Source organism: Lytechinus pictus, chromosome 17 (assembly GCF_037042905.1).
Source record: "Lytechinus pictus isolate F3 Inbred chromosome 17, Lp3.0, whole genome shotgun sequence".
NCBI lineage: Eukaryota > Metazoa > Echinodermata > Echinoidea > Temnopleuroida > Toxopneustidae > Lytechinus > Lytechinus pictus.
The window spans coordinates 276447-297500 of record NC_087261.1 but is presented as its reverse complement, the minus strand read 5'-3'; the positions used below and the strand labels follow the sequence as shown (position 1 = coordinate 297500).

Genomic DNA, 21054 nt, shown 5'->3' with positions numbered 1-21054 from the left:
CGAAGCAGAACGGCGCTAAATGAATAAACCAGACGCCCATCGCGTACAAAAAGAGTTTTTTTTTCAAGACAACTTATCTGATATGAAGAACAGACAGACACCTATGAGAAAGGCAAAGGGGCACTCGTTAACACATAAAACATGTCCTTCTCAGGTGAAAGGGGCACAGAACACGTTCGTGAGGGGCACTTTTCTTGAGTAAAAAGGGCAATGATACGAGAAATGGCACCTATAAGATGACAAAAAGGCACTTGCTAAAGACATGAAACGGGTCATAATTCTCAGGTGAAGGGGGCACAGAACACGTTCGTGAGGGGGGATTTTTTTGGGTAAAATTTGGCACTGATACGAGATGTAGCACTTGCTAACACATAAAACGAGTCCTTCGTAGGGGAAAAGGGCACAGAAAATGTTCGTGAGGGGGCATTTCTTGGGAAAAAAATTGGCACTTATACGAGAAAAGGCACTTGGTAACACCTAAAACGGGTCCTCTTCCGACAAAAAAGGGCACAGTGAACGTTCGTGAGGGGGCATTTTTCTTGCGTATAAAAGGGCACTTTTTCAGTGCTTCAAAACGTGTGTGTGTGTGTGTGTGTGGGTGGGGGGGGGGGCACTGTGCCCCCGGTCCCCAGGGATCGCCGCCCCTGACTTAGGTAGTAGTAATAATGGTAGTATTAATAGTAGTAGTAGTAGTCACGCGGGAGTAATAGTAGTAGTAGTATAGTCACGCGGTAGTAGTTGGAGTAGTAGTAGTAGTAGTATAGTAGTAGTAGTGGTGGTGGTGGTAGTAGTAGTAGCAGTTGTAGTAGTAAGTTCTAGAAATAGCCAAATATATATTTCCCCCTCTTACTCTTGTTTAAGCCTCAAGTAAAAAACAAACAAACTTTTTGCTTACTCACAAGAAACCTTCTTGATTATTACACTGCAAAAACTCCGGTGTTGATTTAACACCAGCCCGGAATCTATATATGTCCATACCAGAGAAGTGTTAAAAAACACCAGTTTGTTTTGGTCTAACACCAGAAAGGTGTTTATACAACACCAATTAGTATTAAAACAGCATCGGTTTGATTCCAAACTGGTGTTGTTTCAATACTTCTCTGGTGTGGACATATATAGATTCTAGGCTGGTGTTAAATCAACACCGGAGTTTTTGCAGTGTATAATCGTACTGCTCCAACCTCCCACTGTTCCGCTTCCCCACTCACTTTCATGTTATTTTCCCTTTGCTAAGAAAGATTAATATACAACTTTGTTCCTTCGTATTCATCATCCATGACCCATGACTATCATGCAGATCTCTGTATAATGTATTTATTTTTCTTCATATGATTTATTTCTTTTTCATTGTGTTTCAATCGAATTTATATATTTTTTTATGGGAACCTATATATGTTTACAAGCTATGCAGCAGAAAAAAAGGAAAAATAGAAAGAAAAAATAAAGACAAATAGCGCAAAAGGATATATACATGCATGTAACTGACAGGAAGGTCTACCTTTGGTTTTCAATCGGAGTTGAAGTGGAGTCTTTGACGCCAACTGCTGATAGTAGAGATCATCTACAAGTTCTGTTCCATCCTCTTCCGTAAGTATGAAGTCGTCAGTGGTTACGTCATGCCATCGGCTGGAGATCTCATTCCACAATCTGTCAAGTGCGCTCGAGCTAATGCCAATCTTATCATTTGTGTCCAAACGTTCGACTTTGTGAACCTTCTTTGGTCTAGTGTCCTAATAACAACAAACATTAATCGTGTTAGTCTGCAATATCTGGGTCAACATAGTCCCGACATACTTTTTTTTACCATTAGTCCAGGATAGGCCCCATAGAAACTTGACCAAACCTTGTTTTTTTTATATATATACAATATTTTTTGATGGTTTCTTGTCAATTCGAGGGTGCTGATTACGAATCTGGATGATGCCACTCGTGTAACCTTGAGCATTTTTCGCAAATTGGCAAAATCAAATATGGCCTCCAAAATATGCAAATTACCAATGAAAACCCCTAAAATTGTCCGCACATTGGCTATGAAATTGTGTGGCAGGAGTGAAATACTATCTGAAAAAAATAATTTTTGACAAAATATTTATTTTCCTGATATTCAAAATGGCCGCCATAGGCCATTGTATACTCTATTATGTACAATATGAATAGGGAAAACTAATTTTCACAAAAATGAGCACCAAACCGCAAAACATCGCGATGTATGAACGAAGTAATATACATGTATGCAAAATCACCATTACTAACGAGATATATCATTTATTATGTTATATATGGGGACATTGTTGTATTTTGATATCTAAAATAGCCGTCACTGGCCCAAAACAGTATTATGTACAATTAGGTGAGCGGCCAGAAGCCAAAAAGTGGCTTATTTCTTGTCTTTAATCCCCCCGGCTGGATCAAAGCAAATTCATACATCAAATTATAGGAAATTTTCTGAATTTTTCGGAAATGGGCATTTAAAATGCCGTAATGTGTAGCATCACCATGGAAACCAGCCTTGAATAAGCCACGCCCATTTTAAATACTTATTGAATATTTATCGTGAATTCTGATTTTTTACTCATTAATTTAAATTATCAGGTATTTTTTCTTACTTTCAAAGGATAGATCCACTATATACGGTAAGAAGAATTACTGAAAAACAACTTAGCATGAATTTTATGAACATTTTCTCAGAAATTGTTGCCTAGCAACATAATTTTCCTTAGCAACCATTTAGCTCCTTAAGTAAACCACTTATTTTTCCATTTCAAACCTAACTTTTAACTTTTTAACTAGGTTAAATTAAACTAAATAAGTTACACCAATGAAATAATATAAAATATTATTGAAAAATAATAAAAAGAACTGAAAACCCCATTTTAACTATTGCGAACCTCAAATAAGTTTGCTAAGCTATACCTGACATAGCCCTTCACATCGTACAAATTGCCATATTACCGGGTATTGTTCATTTTGACTACATTGATACACGCACGTACAAGTCACATACTTTATACTATTTTGTGGTGAAAAAGTTGATTTGAGTTCATAATACCTGATCAATTAACATGCAGTATCTTGTCTTCAATAGAACAACAACAAATGACCATTTCATATTACCCATGGATACCAATTTGTTGCCTAGCAACAACTATTTTCCATAGCAACGACTATGTTAACACTTTTTTTCCCTGGACAAATCTGTGGAAACTAGACTATTATGAGCAATAATACTGACACAATTATCATATAGATGCCTACAATTTCGTTTTCAATAATCATTCAACAAGCTGACTATTTCATAGCTTCCATGGAGACAAATGTGTTGCCTAGAAACAATATTCCCTAGCAACGGCTATGTTAACACTCTTCATCTCGGCCAAATGTGAGTGAGGAAGTTGTGCCTTAGAGTAAAAATATTGAGAAAATTAACATATGGTAATTTGTTATCGATAGGCAAACAGCATTCCGGAGTTGTACCATTATCTACTGACAAAATTTCATTGCCTAGCAACACTATTTACCTAAGCAACGATATATTTTCCCCTTAACAAATCTTGAGGAAATAATCCACTTTTAAGTGTACATTTGTTCAATATTATACATACATGCATACAGGCAATGGTAACCACTTCATTTCTCTTATTTCTAAAAAAATAATTTATCCTTGTTTGTATATTGCCTACCAATTCTAAACAGTACGATGAGCATGGTATTTAAACTATATCATACAAAAAAGAGAAATTTAAATGTTGCAGATAAAAACAGGATAATATGGTTTGGATGATTCATAGCTGAGTACGCAACATTTTTTAATAAAATAGAATGGACAACACTACTCTTCAGGTACAGTCCCTTATTAAAACTTTGATCATAAAGTGGGTCTTCACCTAAGGCTTGTACAGATAATTTTCTTTTTTCAATTTCATGGACTTCCTATACTCAATTAAGTCATTGGCAGAGGCTTTTTACTGCATATTCAGATCACTTTCCTTGAGTGAATATGGAATGGTTAAAAAATGGATCTGTCTTGTCAAATAATACCTAATCCTCCATGCATGTCCAACTTCCAAGGTTGTGTCTGTGTGGAGGCTGTAGCCCAAAGATGCCAAAGCTGTGAGTTCGACAAGTTCCTGTTGAATCGTTAATACCATTAATAAGGGTCAGAAGTTGAATCACAGGGAACTTATGATGTCACTTTCAATCTGATAACTGTCAAGAAATCAGAGGGATGAAAACATGGAAACTTGGGATCTTAAGCCTTAATATGATTGTTGGTTACCCAATTGCTAAGAAAGCATGAATACTTGTAAGCAAACAACCAGAGGACCGACAGCTTAATGTCCTCTCCAAAACCTGGTAACATGGTAATGAGGATGCGCCTTACATAAGAGCACTAATGCACCAAGTGGGAATCAAATCCAGGTCAGCGGAATCCGAAACCCCCTCTCTACCGACTGAGCTATCTATCATTCCTGATTAGGCCAAGAAAAGGACAAGAAAACCATAAAGGATAGAAAGGCTTACTAAATTGGGAGATGTTTTCTATGTCTAAGTGTCATCATGTAATATGTCATGAGGTTTGCACTCTTCTGCTGAATAGAGGGAGGGGCATACAATAAAAGTCCCTGAATATGGAGAGGAGGCATATCAGCTTAAGTAGTCTTTGATGTTGTCCTTCAGGTATTTTCGGCTACAGCGATAGTGTCAGTGACTCCGGCTGTTAAAAACTGATGCCTTAAATACTCAGTTTAAGAAAAGATGTCTGAAAGAAAAGACAAGAATTTCTCTCAACATGCATACATATGTAAAGGACATTGACACAGGTAAAGCTTCGGAAAACAGGTACACATGTCACTATTGCAGGGCTTACACTAACGCTACTGTTTGTTCCATGGAGATTTAGATCAATGTACATCTTTAAAGACATCCGTATATGTCTGAGAAAATATCTAAAACTGATGTTATTGGGATGATACCCCTACAGTATTGGTAAAACATACTACTCTGTATTTGTAATGATGATTTGTTCAAATAATAAGGCTGGAACATCTAAAGGCATAATTCTGTATCACTGCTTAAATGGAGTGGAAAAACATAGAATTGTGCAATAATCTCTAAAGTAATAATCACTCCTCAGTGCGCCAAAACGGACTAAGTGATGATCTGGCAAGTCTAACTCCTTACTCCTTACTATAAATCATCTCTGTGCTGATCCAGAAAGATCCCAACGTAGTGTATTCTACCTCAAGAACAGAGAGCAAATAAAAAACTGAGGGTCAGATGGTAACAAGCCAACCTACCTTGGCGTCATTCTAGACCGTTCTTTTTCATAGAAAGAACATGCTTCCAAAACAAATGCAAAATTTTGAGCAAGGAATATCATTCTGAAGAAGCTGGGAAACAGATGGGGAATTGACAGATGCCAAATCTATCTGTACCACAGCTCTTGTTCTATGCTTCTCCATTGCTGAGCACTCAGCCCTTGGTGACAAGTCTTAAATGGAGCTTGCAGAGCCATCACTGGCTGTATGCCACTAAGAGAAGTGAGTAATCTTTACCTTCTCTGTATTATTGCCACACTGTACGTCAGAAGCGAAGTCATCAGCAAAGAAGAAAGAAAAAAAACAATCAAGAGGATAGTATTCCACTCGTCAACCATGAACCTGCCAAGAGACTCAAATCTAGACACAGTTTTCTCCGCTTAACAGAATCATGGGTTGTTGGAAGGGACAGGGACTTAATTGGTTCCTGATGGGGTTGTCGGTTAGGCTAAAACTTTGCTGAAAACGGTGCCTATATTCTGATTGTTAGTGTTTTAAGGTGAAAATTACAATTTGCCAGTGAAAGAGCAAAGATATTCGATGCTAACAATCTTACCCCATATCTACACACCCCCTTAAAAGGCCACCTTTTGGAGAGAAAAACTCCTGCACACCTAGGCTCCCATTTGTTCATAGTATACTGCATGATTTTAAAGGCAATATTTGCTCTGTGCCCATCTTCTCGGGTCACTTCCCAAGTCCTGTGTAGTAGAGGGTTCAAGCAAGATCTGGCTTTTGGGTTGAACGACTCCAGATCTTTGGCAGCGCACGGCTCTGGTTGGAGGGGGGGGGGGGTAAATAGTTGTAGATAGTGTCTGCATCCCTGCTCAGTGTAGCCCCGAACTGCATATTAAGGCCTTTGCACCTTCCTGTTCCAGACCATAGGCGATTGAGACATAGCCAGGATGGCCATTCGTCACTTGAACCTGGGGGCGTGATTCGCTAGGTCACAGGGAAAGCTTTTGCGTCACAGACTAGAGTTGGTTTGACTATGGGGGATCCTTTGACTGTGTGCATAGCCATCAAGGGATTCAGTCAAGTGAAACGAAGGATTCGAGTCTCTTTTTGGCAGGTTCATAGTTAAAGAGTGGAAGAAGAAGGACATCTTTTTTGCTTGTTTTTCCACCCGTGCTGATACCTCTATGTGTGGGGGACTGTGCCACACAATAGGTAAAAATCATTTACTCTTTTTGGTAGCAGACAGTCGGAAATTGATCTGCAAGCAGCATTCAGGACTGGGTTAAACTTGTAGAATACAGCAGAGCTGTTGAACGGAGGTTTGGCATCTGCTCCCCATATCATGTTAGCAAGCATCTTTTTGATGTTGTTCCTTTCTCCAGCTTTTGTCTTTGTCTTGGCAACGTGTTCTTTTTTACAAGAGTGACGTCAAGGTAGGCAAGCTTGCTGCTGTGATTCATTCACTTTCAAGTTTCAACACCATCAGTTTACGGTCGGCATCTCTTTTGTTGAAGGTGGAAGAAGCTAAGTTTGGTTTTCTCTGGATAGTTAAGAGCCAGATATGCCAGAGCATCACTGAATGTTTTTCCACCTCTTCAAATGACTGCTTCTGTGAGACAATGCACAGTTCATAAGCATATGTAGCTCTTGGTGTTTGGGTGGATTAGTTGGTCGGTTGTGTATTTGGGCAAGGACACTTCTTTTAGGGGGACCATTTTTCTGCCTCCAACATTTGCTGCTGGAACCACTGAGATTCACAAACAACCGGTTAAAGGGAATGTTCTGAATTAGCCTTGTCAACTTGACGTCCTTTGTCATCACAATGACTTTTCTCGTAAGTACATGTATGCCTACCCTATGATTAACTGTTTCATAAGCTGCAGAGAAGTCAACAATGGCTGCTCAAGTTTTCAGACCTTCTTCAAACCATCTGATGTACTGAGTCAGATTCAGTACTTGATAAGTAAAGGACTTTCCTGGCCTGAATCTTGCCTACTTGAATGAGGAACTCAGTCACAAAGGGAGCAATGCGGTTAAGCAGGAGCCTTTCAACTGTTCAAAGGGCTTGTATGTGTGACAGAGTAGAGAGATTGTTCTGTAACTTCTTGGGCTGATTGGGTCTTTGCCTGGCTCGAGTTAGACGACAACCCTCAACTTCCTCTTGCCATTGTTTTTTTTTATGCAAACAGTGGTTTAACATGTCAGCAGCCATTGGGCTGCAACAGGTTCAAGAAGTGTGATCTGCTCACAGAGGATTATATGTGCCTTGTTGCTCTTCATTACTTTCCTTGATAGCATAGCACAAGCAGACAAGACGTTCATGCTGAATGGTCTTGTGTATTCAAATGACTCTTAGTTGGGAGGCTATCTCTGCAATTTTAGGGAGGTTGGCACTTCGCAGGCAATAAATAGGGATACCTTGACTGTACACAAGAAGATATTGGGCCACTTGATCGGTGGTCACTAGGGTTATAGTTTGAGACTCGCATAGTCGTTTTCAAGGATCCGAGTTATTTTCCCGGCTTTTCTGCTGTAGTGAGTCATATCCATTGATTTAATTAATTACTGTCACTTTTTTTTTTTACTTTCCATAAATGGCAGTTTTCAATTTTCCCCAACATTCAAGTGTATCGGCACCAAAGGGGTAATTCTCAAAGCTCCTTTAATTATTAATTGTACAGCAGCTTCGCCATCCATCAAGCCAGGAGAATAGTTTATACGGCATCCTAATGGAATACTTTTCTGTGATGATTCCTTCAACAGCTTTCCAAATGTGTCGTAATGAGTAGGGAGTGCTGGAAGATCCTGTGGATAGGTATTCTAAGATAAACCGCTCCCAGATTGCTTTCTTCATGAAGAAACGTCTGTAAAAGGGAACTGTGCTTGGAGTGATGGCTGCATTCACCTTCAACCCAATCGGTCGATGTTGAGTGTGCGGGAGAGGGTCAAGCACAACCTTCTCACATTTTGTTGGGTGATGCAATCTAATTTGCATCTGACCAGTTCTCCACAAGTTCTCCATCTCGTTGGTTTCTCCATTCACCCAGATAATGCTGTGAATGTTGAAATCCCCAATAATTACATTTCCTCGATCGGAGGTGGCTTCTCGAGTAAGGGAGAAAGATTGGTTAGGAGGTTTATAGAAAGAACTTAAAGAAACACTCATAAGTTCAATGGTTACGACTTTGCCATTTAGCTTGATGAGACAATAATAGGGCCTACTCTTAATTAATTATACTTCAAAAGATATTTGACCTGCTAATTACATTGTAACAGCTGGAATCAGTAATGCCCATATAGAATGTCCAGGGACTAACCGGTTCTAGTGAGCAACAAGCTCAGATAAGAGTAATTTTTGTTGTCTACTTGATACATGTATGACATACTGAGGATCTCTTGATCTATGTTTAAATCACGGCAGGTGATCATTGAAAAGCTTTTTTTCACAAAGTTGTGCAGATGAACCAGCAATCCTGCTTGAAGGTCTGCAAGTAGACTATTGTGTTAACTGCCCCCTTTCCCATGCATTGGTATAATAAAAATAAAAAAACCTTGCAACAACACACGAAAATTGCCAGAATAGCAGATAGAAACTTTGATAGATCATTGTGATTTACAAATTTTAGTAGGTATACCCCATGAAGTAATTAGCTGTTGAGTTCATAATCACTACAGTTTAGGAATTATATTTGGCATACTGATAAATAATTTCGTTTTCCCATTGCAGACACTTTAAGACACTTTATTGGTTGGTCTTGGATTATCCTTCCTAATAAATGTTGTATCATAAAATGTTCCAAATAACAAACTAAATGATATTGTTAATAACACCCATTTCCTCTCCCATTGCCGTATGCAGCGAAAAGTCACATTTTTAAACTAAAAAATTTTCCACAAAATTCACCAAAAGTGTGCATGATATCCGTCAATTTACTATGAAAAAGCACCCCTTGCCAAACTCAGTAGCTTCGCTCCCTCGCTTTGTTTCTTGGAAATTTTTTAGTCGTCTTGCCACTTTTCAAATTACAAAAGAGAGTTATTCGCATTTGTACAGGATCTCATTACTTGGCTCTCACTGATCCATTATTTTCCAAACAGAAAACACTAAAAGTTGCCGACATATATACTCTTCAAGTAGCTATCATTGTGTTTAAGTATATAAATAACCTACTCCCTTCGTCTTTTGATGATATGTTTAAGTTCAATAGTTCTGTCCATACCTACCCAACTCGTACATCTGGAAACTTTCATCTCACAAACCCCAGACTGTTAATTACCTCTAAATCAATTCGACATCATGGTCCAGACATTTGGAATAATTTTGCAGAAAATATTAAATCTTGTTCCACTTTATACTCTTTAAAATCAACTTTTAAAAGAAATATCATTCGATCTTATTCATCCCAACCTTCAAATTAATGCTCATTTACCACTATAAATTAAATAAAAAATATAAATTCTACAGCTATCTTCTGCACCCGCACCTGCACCTGCATTGCACCCACTTGTTCAGTAATTACCAATCATAGTCACGAACCTTTTTTATGAGGCCGCCATCAACTACAAGCTTAACCGCTCACGATGGCGGTCTCCTGCGTTCATTAAATTTTGTTAATGTTCTTTTTTTTATTATTAAAATGTGAAGTATATGCCCACACCATTTTTTTCCTTCAAATTATGTATTATGTTTATATTGTATGCATTATGAATTATTTTGTATATTACAAACAATGTTAACATTTTTGATAATGTATTGTGAACGCAAAAATAAAAATAAAACAAACAAACAAACAAAAACCCCAAGGAAAAATTTTCTGCGTACAGCCATGCCCTCTCTCGATATGCCTACTGCCTGGCCAGATGGGTGAAATTAATTGTCATCACCACGATAAATGCATAGAATATTATAAGATGCATTTTGAGTACCAAAAAACGGGGATTTGGGGAGGTTAATTAATGATAATATTGATAAATGATGATGATACTCATAATAATAATAATAATAATAGTAACTATAATAATAATGATAAAATTAATGATAATGATAATGCTTATGATAATAATACAGTCCGACCTCTCTTATCCGGCCTCCCCTTATCCGGATCTCTCTATTATCCGGACGCACATTTGCCGAGATTTAGTACGTGAGTAAATTGAGATGGCAATCTTAACTCAATCCTATAGGCAAACTCCCTTTGATTACATATATTTTTCAATATAGTCTACCTAAAACAACATTATTTTTCATGAAAATATCTCACCCAAATCACAGAAAGAACTTAGGCAGGATAATTTTCCAGGAAAATGGGGCGCAATGTAAACATTTCATCACGTTCTCTTTTTGTTTCCCGGGAAAAACAACACATGTCTCACTAGCTAACGCTAGGCCTCAATACGGACAGCGCCATCTATCATGTTTAAGCCTACAGTCAGTGTAACAATGGCTGACATTGCAAAGCTGCGATAGCCGCCGCGATGATCTTATTGTAAAACTTAGTTTCATCGAGTCCTTCATTCTCTTTCTTTCGAAGTATGCTCGATTTATACCTCAATCATTTGAGCAGGTAAATTATCCAACAGTTTTGGCCACCAATCGATTTTATTTCCGTAAAAATACCGCCTATAATTTGCACTGACACTGCAGTGAATACTGTCTGTGTATGCCCACTAAATAGACTACGTGTAGCTTCTATTGCGGAGGCAGCTGCATGTATTTAATATTGGGTCTCCCAGATCCGGATAAATCCCTTATCCGGATTGGTGCTGGTCCCAACGTGTCCGGATAAGAGAGGTCGGACTGTAATATTATTATCATTATTATTACTGGAGAACTGAAATACTTCGGGAGATGAACGGCCTAGCTGAACGAACTTTTTTATACTTCAATTGTAAAGTTCCAGGGTAACGCCAACTCTTTTCCCCGAGCCAGGGATACGGCACAATTACTCATGCAAATGATGAATAGAGACTTGAATATAAACGGCGAAAACGAGAGAACTGGCTTGCCTATATATTAACTCAGGCAACCTATTCATAACAAAAGTGCTTAAAATGCCAGTTGTCAGGTCATAATACTAATAGATTTTGTGCTCTCATTAGGCTTATTAGATCAATCATTAAAGAAGATTTTAATTTCATAATTAAATTGTCCCTTTTTTTCAAAATGGAATATGGAAAAGTTTCATCTCGCGCTTAGGAAGAGAAATACGAAGATAGTCATCATTTTCATATGATGACAAAATGTCTTTAGAATGTCCAAGTCCTATGTCAAAACCCAAAGTAATAATAATGACAAATATCAGCTATTTATTCGGTGCGATCCATAATTATCCACCTCACAAGATTCTTACAAAGTGTTTGAAAAATAGAACTTAAATAAACCCTTTTCAGATCGGAATATCAGATATCTTGAGCCTGCGCTTCGCGCTCGCTTGAATGATTTTCATGATAAAAATGCATTTATATAGAATGCCCAGATTCGAGGTCGAAATCTGAAACACGCACAGGCAGCTTGTTCTCTATGTAAATCATTATCCAGATTCCGATCAGAATGTAGAAAGAAAATTATGCTCGCGCTTTGCGCTCGCATTATTATTAATGTAGTGATATCCCCAATTACTCATCATTTTCATGATTTACAAAACATGAATAGAGTGTCCCGTTTTTAGGTCTAAATCTCGATTTTTTCCTCTCTCATCAATTGTTTAGTTATATACCTATCATGCTCAGGATTACAAAAAGTGCTTAGAATTCCCATTCTTTAGAAATTTCAAAATAAAAAAATCAGCTCGCGCTTCGCGCTCGCAATATTTGATTATTGAAATATGAAACGTCTTCATGTCTAACTGCGAGCAGTCATTAACAGGTCCTTTTTGATCAGATCAAAACGTATATCAAAAATTTCTTCTTCTTCGCGCTCGCAGATATTATTCAGTTGCATACACATCTTGTTCAGATCACAAACATTGCCCAGAAAGTTCAATTTTTATAACAAAATACACACAAAAAAAAATAGCTCACGCTTCGCGGTTGCACTAGTTAGATAAGGCTTATGAAATTATTATATATTCAAAGATAAGATAAAGATGTGACTATTAGGACTACCCCTTCAAACAAACAAACAAGTTTAAAAAGGGAGACGGAAGGTATGCTAATTGCTGCTCAGGACTAAGCAATTAGATAAAATTACCGAAGAGCCAAAGTTGAAAAGGAGCACACATCTACCTCATGTAGAACAGGGGCGGATCCAGCCTTCTCCAATAGGAGGGGGGGGGGGGCGGAATTTGTCATCCATATTTTCCCCGATCGGCCGCTCGAATATGATTTTTGCCGGGATTTTTGGTTTCTTTGAAGGGGTAGTCCTAATAGTCACATCTTAGCTTTGTTCTTATGAATAAACATAAATATACAATACCATAATCCTTGTTTATATAATGCGAGCGCAAAGCGCGAGCTAATTTTTTTTTGGAAATCTTATGCATTTTTCCTAAAACTTTGAACATTCTGGGCAAGGTCTGTTATCCTGAAAAAGATGTGCATGCAGTGAATAATTTCAAAAATCAAATAATGCGAGCGCGAAGCGCGAGCTGAAATTTTTGACATTTTTACCTTAGGAATGTAAATTCTAAGCACTTTTTGCAACTTAACAGAATAGGTATATAACTAAACAATTGATGCGAGCGCGAAGCGTGAGCAAAATATTTCGAGATTTAGACCTACTGAACGAGACACTCTATTCAAGTTTTTGTAAATCATGAAATGGATGAGTAAGCATGGTAAGTGGGGATCTTCCTTACATTATTTATATACGTTTTGAACTGATCGAAAACGACCCTGTTATGGACTGCTTGCACTTAGCCATGAGGACGTTACATATTTCAACATTCAAATGTTGCGAGCGCGGAGCGCGAGCTGACAAATTTTGACATTTCTACATAAAGAATGTAAAATCAATTTTTATAATCGCGAACAGGATAGGTATTTAACTAAGCAATTGATGCGAGCGCGAAGCGCGAGCGGAAAAAAATTGAGATTTAGACTTAAGAACTGGACACTCTATTATGTTTTGTAAATCATGAAAAGAATGAGTAATATGGGATTTTCCTACACTAATAATGCGAGCACAAAGCGCGAGCAGAAAATTTTTGATATTGTGATCTGAAACTGGATAATGATTTAAATAGAGTTGACTATCTGAATATTACATGCGCGCGTGTTTCACTTTAGACCTAGAATCTAGGCATTCTAAATGCATCTTACATCATGAAAATCAAAGCGAGCGCGAAGCGCGAGCTTAATCTATATGATATTCCGATCTGAAAAAAGATTCCATTTCAGCTCTATATTTCAAGCTCTTTGTAGGAAAATTATGAGGTGGATATGGATCGCACTTTAAAAAGAGCAAATATTTTTTCATTGTTATTACTTTGAGTTTTAACATTGGCGCGGGACGCGAAATTATTTTTCCCACCGAGTTGTGGACCAACATATGAATATTCATGACTTGCGTCTTCGGATTAAGAGTACGCATGCGCGTGGACTTTACCTCGACCAGTGCCGATCGTATCACGTTCAGTTGCTCAGAATGAATTAGCATCGTCAAATTACCGGTCCCCTTACATAGTTACATAGGCCTTATAGGCTTAGATCTATGTACATAATATATATCCAATTCTTAAACACTTATCAAACTAGCTGCCATTAATGGCAAGACATGTGCAGAACCAGTCCTAGATCTAAAAAAAAAATCTTAGTTCTAGTCTAGTCTCTAGATCTAGACTCTGATCTACGCTGTATCAGCATGGAGCAACTAGTGTACCAAAGGGGTGGGGGGGGGGGGACTGCCCCCAGACGATTTACAACTGATCCAGGGGACGTGCCCCCCCCCCCACTGTGAGAAGCCAAATTAATAATTTGTAATGTCAAAAGGCAACAAAAAAAAAGACTTAGGTCCCCTCTTTTGAACGGGAAGATCTTTTTTTTTTGCTTGTCAATTATTTTTCAGCTATAAGGAATCCTTAATTTGGGGTGAAGACGGGGATCAAGATCACTGATGTTAGTTTGTACCTGACGTTAGAATACGTTCCATGCACTGCAGTGGCGTAGCTAGGATTTTTTTCCTGGGGGGGCACAGGGGGTCCTTGCTTTTTCAGGGGGGGGGGGGGGCACCGGCCATTTTTTCCGGTGTGTGTGTATGTGTCACAAGGGCGGATCGGACTTTCGCCAATAGGGGACGGGGCCCGAAATTATCTTCACCTATGTTTTCCCCGATGGAAAGTTATATATAAACAACTTTGGCTTAAAAATGGGATCATCAGTATTAAACATTTAATGGATGAACAAAACAATTTTCTCTCACATACAACTTTTTTACAAAAATACAAAATTAATTGTAATTTTCTTGAATATTATTCATTGATTTCTGCAATACCCAATGAATGGAAACATTTTAGTCAACATCTTGTTGAGAGTAGAACAACTAAAGAAGATTTGTTGTATAATTTAAATAATGTTTTTAAGGTATGCAAGTTTATCCATAGAATTTCTGTTGATAAAATCTTAAAGTCTCCTACTTCGCAATCAAAATGGGCATCCATTTTAAATGAACCGGTTAATAATTGGAACAGATTGTATATGATTCCCTTTAAATGCTGCCTTTCAACAAAACTCCGCTACTTTCAATATAAACTTTTCAATTGGATAATGGGGGTGAACAAACATCTTTACGATATTGGCTTGTCTGAATCTAATTTATGTACATTTTGTTCTTCCTCTGTTGAAAGTATTTCACATCTGTTTTGGGACTGCCCTGTAACTCAACAATTTATTCAAAACTTTCAAACCTCTTATTTGAACAATGACGTGTATTTGAATAAGAATTTATTTTTGTTTGGTTGCCCTGACGCTCAATACTCTTTTGTAAACCGTTATATTCTTTACGCTAAATATTTTATTTTTTCAACACGTTGTAAGGGAGATCGGTTGTATTTTAACTCTTTTAAAAACGTATTGAAACGCTATTGTGAAATTGAAAGGGTTCTCAGTCAAAAACATCAGAATTTTGTTTTATCATTAGATAATAGTACGCATGTACAGTTGTTGTAAACATGTTCGCTTCATTATTTTTTTTTTGTAAATTGAATTGCTTTCGTGTTTGATTTTGAATAAAATCTTTCTATGAAAGAAAAAAAAAATGTTTTCCCCGATCAGTCACTTCTTAGTTTTATTCTTATAAAACAACATAAACATGAAATAATCTCATAAGCCTTACAAAAAGTGTGAGCGATTTTTAAAAATATTATGGGCAATGGTATGTGTGATCCTGAACAAGATTCGTATGTAACTAGATGGTTACTGCAAACGCCAAGCACGAGCAGAAATTTGTATTTACTGTTCTAGTATTATCGAAAAGGGACCTATTATGGACTGCTTTCAGTTACCCACGAAGACGGTATATATTTCAATAATGCGAGCGCGAAGCGCGAGCAATTTTTGACATTCCGACCTAAAAAATGGTCATTCTAAGCACTTTTTGTATTAATAAATGGGATAGGTATGTAACGAAACAATTTATGCGAGCGCGAAGCGCGAGAGGAAGAAAATTGAGATTTTAGACCTAAAAGCAGGACACTCTATTCATTTTTGTTATCATAAATAGGATATAGTTAATTGAGTATCATTAATAATGCGATCGTGAAGCGTGAGCAGACAATTATTGATATTCTGATGTGAAACTGGATAATTTAAGTACATTTTAAATAAAGAACATGCAGGCTATCGCGCATGTTTTAGATTTAGACCTAGAATCTGGGCATTCTGAATACATTTGTTTAATGGAACAATATGGAATACACGTAGACCTTATGAACTTGGCAAATCAAACAATGTGACCACGCAGAGTGAGCGTAAAATGCTGATATGTAGACCATAAAACGGACATGCAATTCTGGCGCGAAGCGCAAGCAAACATTTTATATGGTAGCATGAAAGATTTTTTTTTCAAGTCTTCCCCTCACATTATTTCATTCACTCGCCTTCCTCCCCTTATTTTCCTCTTCTTTTTTTTTTCTTCTGTCTTTATTCTTCTTTTCCTTTTTCTTTTCTTCTTTCTCCCCCTTTTTTTGCTCTGCCAATTTTTTTAGGGGACACACCAAATCTCAGGGGGGGGGGGGGGTCCACGTGCCACCATGCCCCCCGTAGCTACGCCACTGATGCACTGGCGTACCTAGGATTTTCCAAAGGGGGGGGGTGCAAATTTTTTGAGGATATTTCGTCCGCGAAAAAATGTGACAAGCACCCCCCCCAAAAAAAAAAAGATCTTCACGTTCAAAAGAGGGGACATACGTCTTTTTCATTGCATTTTTACATTACAAATTATTAATTTGGCAGTCTGCCCCCCCCCCCCCCCTTGGTACACTAGTGGTTCCATGCTGATACAGCGTAGATCAGAGTCTAGATCTAGAGACTAGACTCGAACTAAGATAATTTTTTGTGGATCTAGGACTGGTTTTGTATACGGACTAGACAAACCATGGCAAATAAGCTAACATATACTTGTCTAAACCTAAATAAACGTAAAGTTCGGAATTAACCAGTTCGAAGTTAACCATTGCATTAGTCGGCTATTCAGCGTTGTATAGTCAAGGCTCAAACCTCCAAGGCCAAGGCTTCAATACCAAAGGCCAAGGTATGGAAACCCAAGGCCAAGGCCTGAAAACCTCAAGGCCAAGGCATTTCAAACTTACGATATACAGAACAATGAACTAACAATACTTAAACGGCAGACATCACACATGGTAAAATGTATGTGAGCGAGGGGACTGAGCGAGAAAAAAAAAACACCTTTGTACATTTAAAACAAAAATAATTTCACAATAGAGACCATTAAAATAATGATGTAGTTACCTGTGTACACATAATCCATAATTTTTCTAGCCGATGTACATTGCAATAATTATTATTACCACGGTCATCTGATCCTGGCATTCTCAACGTATGTTTTTCTCCACTCCCTGGGACAGGGAGTGAAGACAAACAGATACATGTATTTTCAAAATGAGATTATGAACTGCGTGAAGTAATATTGTATGTTTTGTAGAAATTAAGTTGAGCAAAGGCTTTCTAAAGTGATTTTTAATTATAAGATATATATTTTGATTTAGGTTTTACTTCTCAGCGACAAAGCATAGCGAGCAAGCGGTTTAAAAAAAATCAATTCTGAAGTTGTAAAACTTGATTTATGGTCAATTGACCGTCAATAATGGGGCTAATCATTGTTAAAAGGGCATCCTTGCGCAATGTTGCCAGCGCGAACCACCAGGTCAAACTTCTTGACATGTCGTGTAATAAGACATGGAAATTAACTATTCTGAGCTGGTTTTGTAATCATAAAAAAGATGTGTATCTAACTAAAAATAACTTTACGCTCGCTAAATTTGTTTATATACTGACCAGTAATGGCAGCAGTTAATTACTGCATTTTAAATATGATACATAACTCACCAATAAAAATAATGCGAGCGCAAAGCGCGAGCTTAAAAATTTGTGATATTCTAACCTGAAAACTGGACATTCTAAGCATTTTTTTTGTGAACGGGAAGAGAACGAGTATTGATGCGAGTGCAGGAAGTGAGCCGAAAATGTGTGATATTCCAACCATAAAGCAACATTCTATACATTTTTGTAACCATGAGCAGGATTAGTACTGTACTAAACAATATTATTGATGCAAGCACGATTCAAAATCTGTGATTTTCGAACCTAAAATGTATATGTTTTATTATTAAAGAAGGTATATTTCTTTTTTAAAAAGGGCATATTTCATTTTTTTTTTGGGGGGGGGGGCAAGAGAGCACAAAGCGCAAGCTAAACTGAAAATTAGTCTTTTTTAGGACTCTTGTCAGTATTCATATTTTGTTCTGCTTACAACCACTTTTACATTTCAATTCTCATTTCTTGTATCTTCTACACTTATTTTACCTTAAAAAAAAACAGAATAAAATACGCACAAAATAAAGTTACATTCAAAAGGATATAAAACAAACAGGACGCACCCCATACCCTTAGTTGGGAGAGGGTAAATCTTAATTATTTCTTTAAACAGTTAATCAATCATTAATTATTAATACTTATTGATAATATTAATAATTATTAATTATTCAATTATTTTTTATATTAACTATTATTTCTTGAAACCATATTGACACAAAAACAAATACGTTGTTCTCTCCACTGGCTCCCCATACATCATCGTATATCTTTCAAAGTCCTCCTCCTTACCTACAAAATTCTGAATGGTCAATCCCCCAAATATCTCACAGATCTCATTTCTTTACGTTCTAGCACCTCCTCAAGACCCCTCCGTTCATCATTTACATTGCAGTTAACTCCTGGACCGCGCACTTCTACAAAATATGGTGACCGGGCTTTTTCTTCTATTGCCCCTTCTCTTTGGAACAAGTTACCCTCTTACATGCATAGTGCCAAGTCCGTCAGTCAGTTTAAGGCCCTGCTCAAAACATACCTTTTCAATCAATGAATCCCAGTTGTGGGACAGTCATTGGAGGTGCACACCAGTTTTAATCTGTTAGTATTTTTTTTTTTCTTTTTTCATGATTTTTTTTTGTCACACCTTGTGTTAATATGCCCATTTAATTTTTTTTCCCCCATGTAAAGTTAAATTCAGAACACAGTGCGCTTAGAAACGCCCGTATTAAGCGCCCTATAAATGTTTTGTATTATTATTATTATTATTTCCTTGAAACTGTAGAGAAATGAAATTCACTGTTGAACGATATATGATTAAAAAGAATTAAAAATTTCCCCCCTTTGTTTTGTCAATCTGACCCAAAACAAATATACAATTTAGAAAAGAGATAGAGAGAAGAAGAAGTTCCACCACCAAGAATAAACTTAGACAGGGGGAGGAGGGAAAGGAAAAGAGTAAATGTGATATTATTTTTTAAACAATCTATCGCAAAATTAGCTTGTCCTATAGAAAGAGGGGGACAAATTTTGTTCACTCGCTCGCTTCAATCGCTTTCTCCTTTTTTTTGACAGAAATTTTGCTCTATATGCCATGCTTGGCCCCTCAAAGTTTCTGGCTCATCATACCATTGACATAACCCATTTGGATGTGACAAAATTGAAGACTGTGTTCAAGTTTACCAAATATTTTTCAGAATATCATTAAGACTTAAAATATTCTTGTTGGCCAAAGAATATTATACAAGGAAAATAGAAATCAACCTTGTTATCGTTCTTTAGTGTTAGCTATGTTTAAAGTATAAAAATTGTTGTAAAAATTGCAGTCAGATGTCAAATTTATTCTTGTCATCAAAGTACTATTATCTTGATCATGATCATTATTATTTACTGTCATTATCATCATTAGTAATGATTACAATTACACATTACCAATACATAATGCTATTTTTCATAACTGATGTATTCTTTGTTTGAAAATTCTTGATAATGGTGACAATTACAATTGATGACACTGCTAGTACACTTATTACTGATGCTGCTAATGTTACTGGTGACTGGTAGTATTGACCATTAGTGTCATTAAATTAAAAAAAAAACAATTGAAACATTTATAATTACTTATTTAAAACAAATGAAAGGACAAAATACAAAATGCCTTGAAAATTCATTGAAATTTCAAGGCTCAAAATCCTCAAGGCCAAGGCTTGAATGTTCAAGGCCAAGGCCTTGAAAAAGTAGGCCTTAAGGCGAGCATCAAGGCACTACAACACTGATTAGTACTAAGCATTAGACAGGTCCAGATTTGAGGTAAAGTTAGTGCGCTAGCCTAAGCGAGCCCTAGCCTAGCACATGTCTTGCCATTAATGGCAGCTAGTTTGATAAGTGTTTAAGAATTGGATACATGTATATAGATCTAAGCCTATAAGGCCTATGTAACTATGTAAGGGGACCGGTAATTTGACGATGCTAATTCATTCTGAGCAACTGAACGTGAATGCTTACGACCGGCACTGGGTCGAGGCAAAGTCCACGCGCATGCGTACTCTTAATCAGAAGACGCAAGTCATGAATATTCATATGTTGGTCCACAACTCGGTGGGAAAAATAATTTCGCGACCGGGACGTCCTTAGGACATGAATATGAAAATGATGAATGTCTTCCTATTCCTCTTCCTAAGTGCGAGATGAAACAAAATTAGGGACAATTCAATGATTAAATTAATATCTTATTGATTAATGCCTAATAAGGGAGCAAAATCTGATGATATTATGGCATGAAAACTGAACATTTCAAGCACTTTTATAATTATAAATAGGATGCATCAAGTTAACATATTTTAACCATTAATGCGAGCGCAGATCGCGAGCCAAATTTTTTGATAAACTGTCATGAAAAGGGGATTTTAAGTAGTTTGTTGTATAATCAATATTGAGACATATGTAACTCGCCAATCAAAATGCGAGCGTGCAGCGCTGGCTGATACGTTTTGACAATCAGACCCGAAAAGGGATATTTTGGAACTTTATGGAATACACGAAAATAATAGGTACCTGATAAATCAAAATTTGCGAGCGCGCAACACGACCATAAATCTGACATTTTTACAGAGCACTATTTAAAAATCAATTTGTAAATCACACAAAATAATGAAAGTTCGATTTCTGAGGTGAAATATGTTTTGTATATTGACTTCCAAACTCAATATTTAAACTCCATATTAAACAAGATATGAAGATCACCTAACAGGCAATGCGAGCGCAAAGTGCGAGCGAAAATTTTATACATGTATAG

The 21054-nt window shown here is 37.1% G+C and overlaps 1 protein-coding gene across 1 annotated transcript in view; it reads right to left on the bottom strand.

The window, feature by feature from the left end:
• Nucleotides 1–4207, bottom strand: part of LOC135157216 (uncharacterized) — an 18854-nt gene extending 14647 nt beyond the window's left edge. The window contains exons 1-2 of the mRNA XM_064112146.1: nt 4039–4207; nt 1499–1730 (exon numbers count right to left, since the gene is read on the bottom strand). The gene's annotated coding sequence lies outside the window, so the exon portion shown is untranslated. The remainder of the gene's footprint in view (nt 1–1498; nt 1731–4038) is intronic.
• Between the last annotated feature and the right edge of the window lie 16847 nt (nt 4208–21054).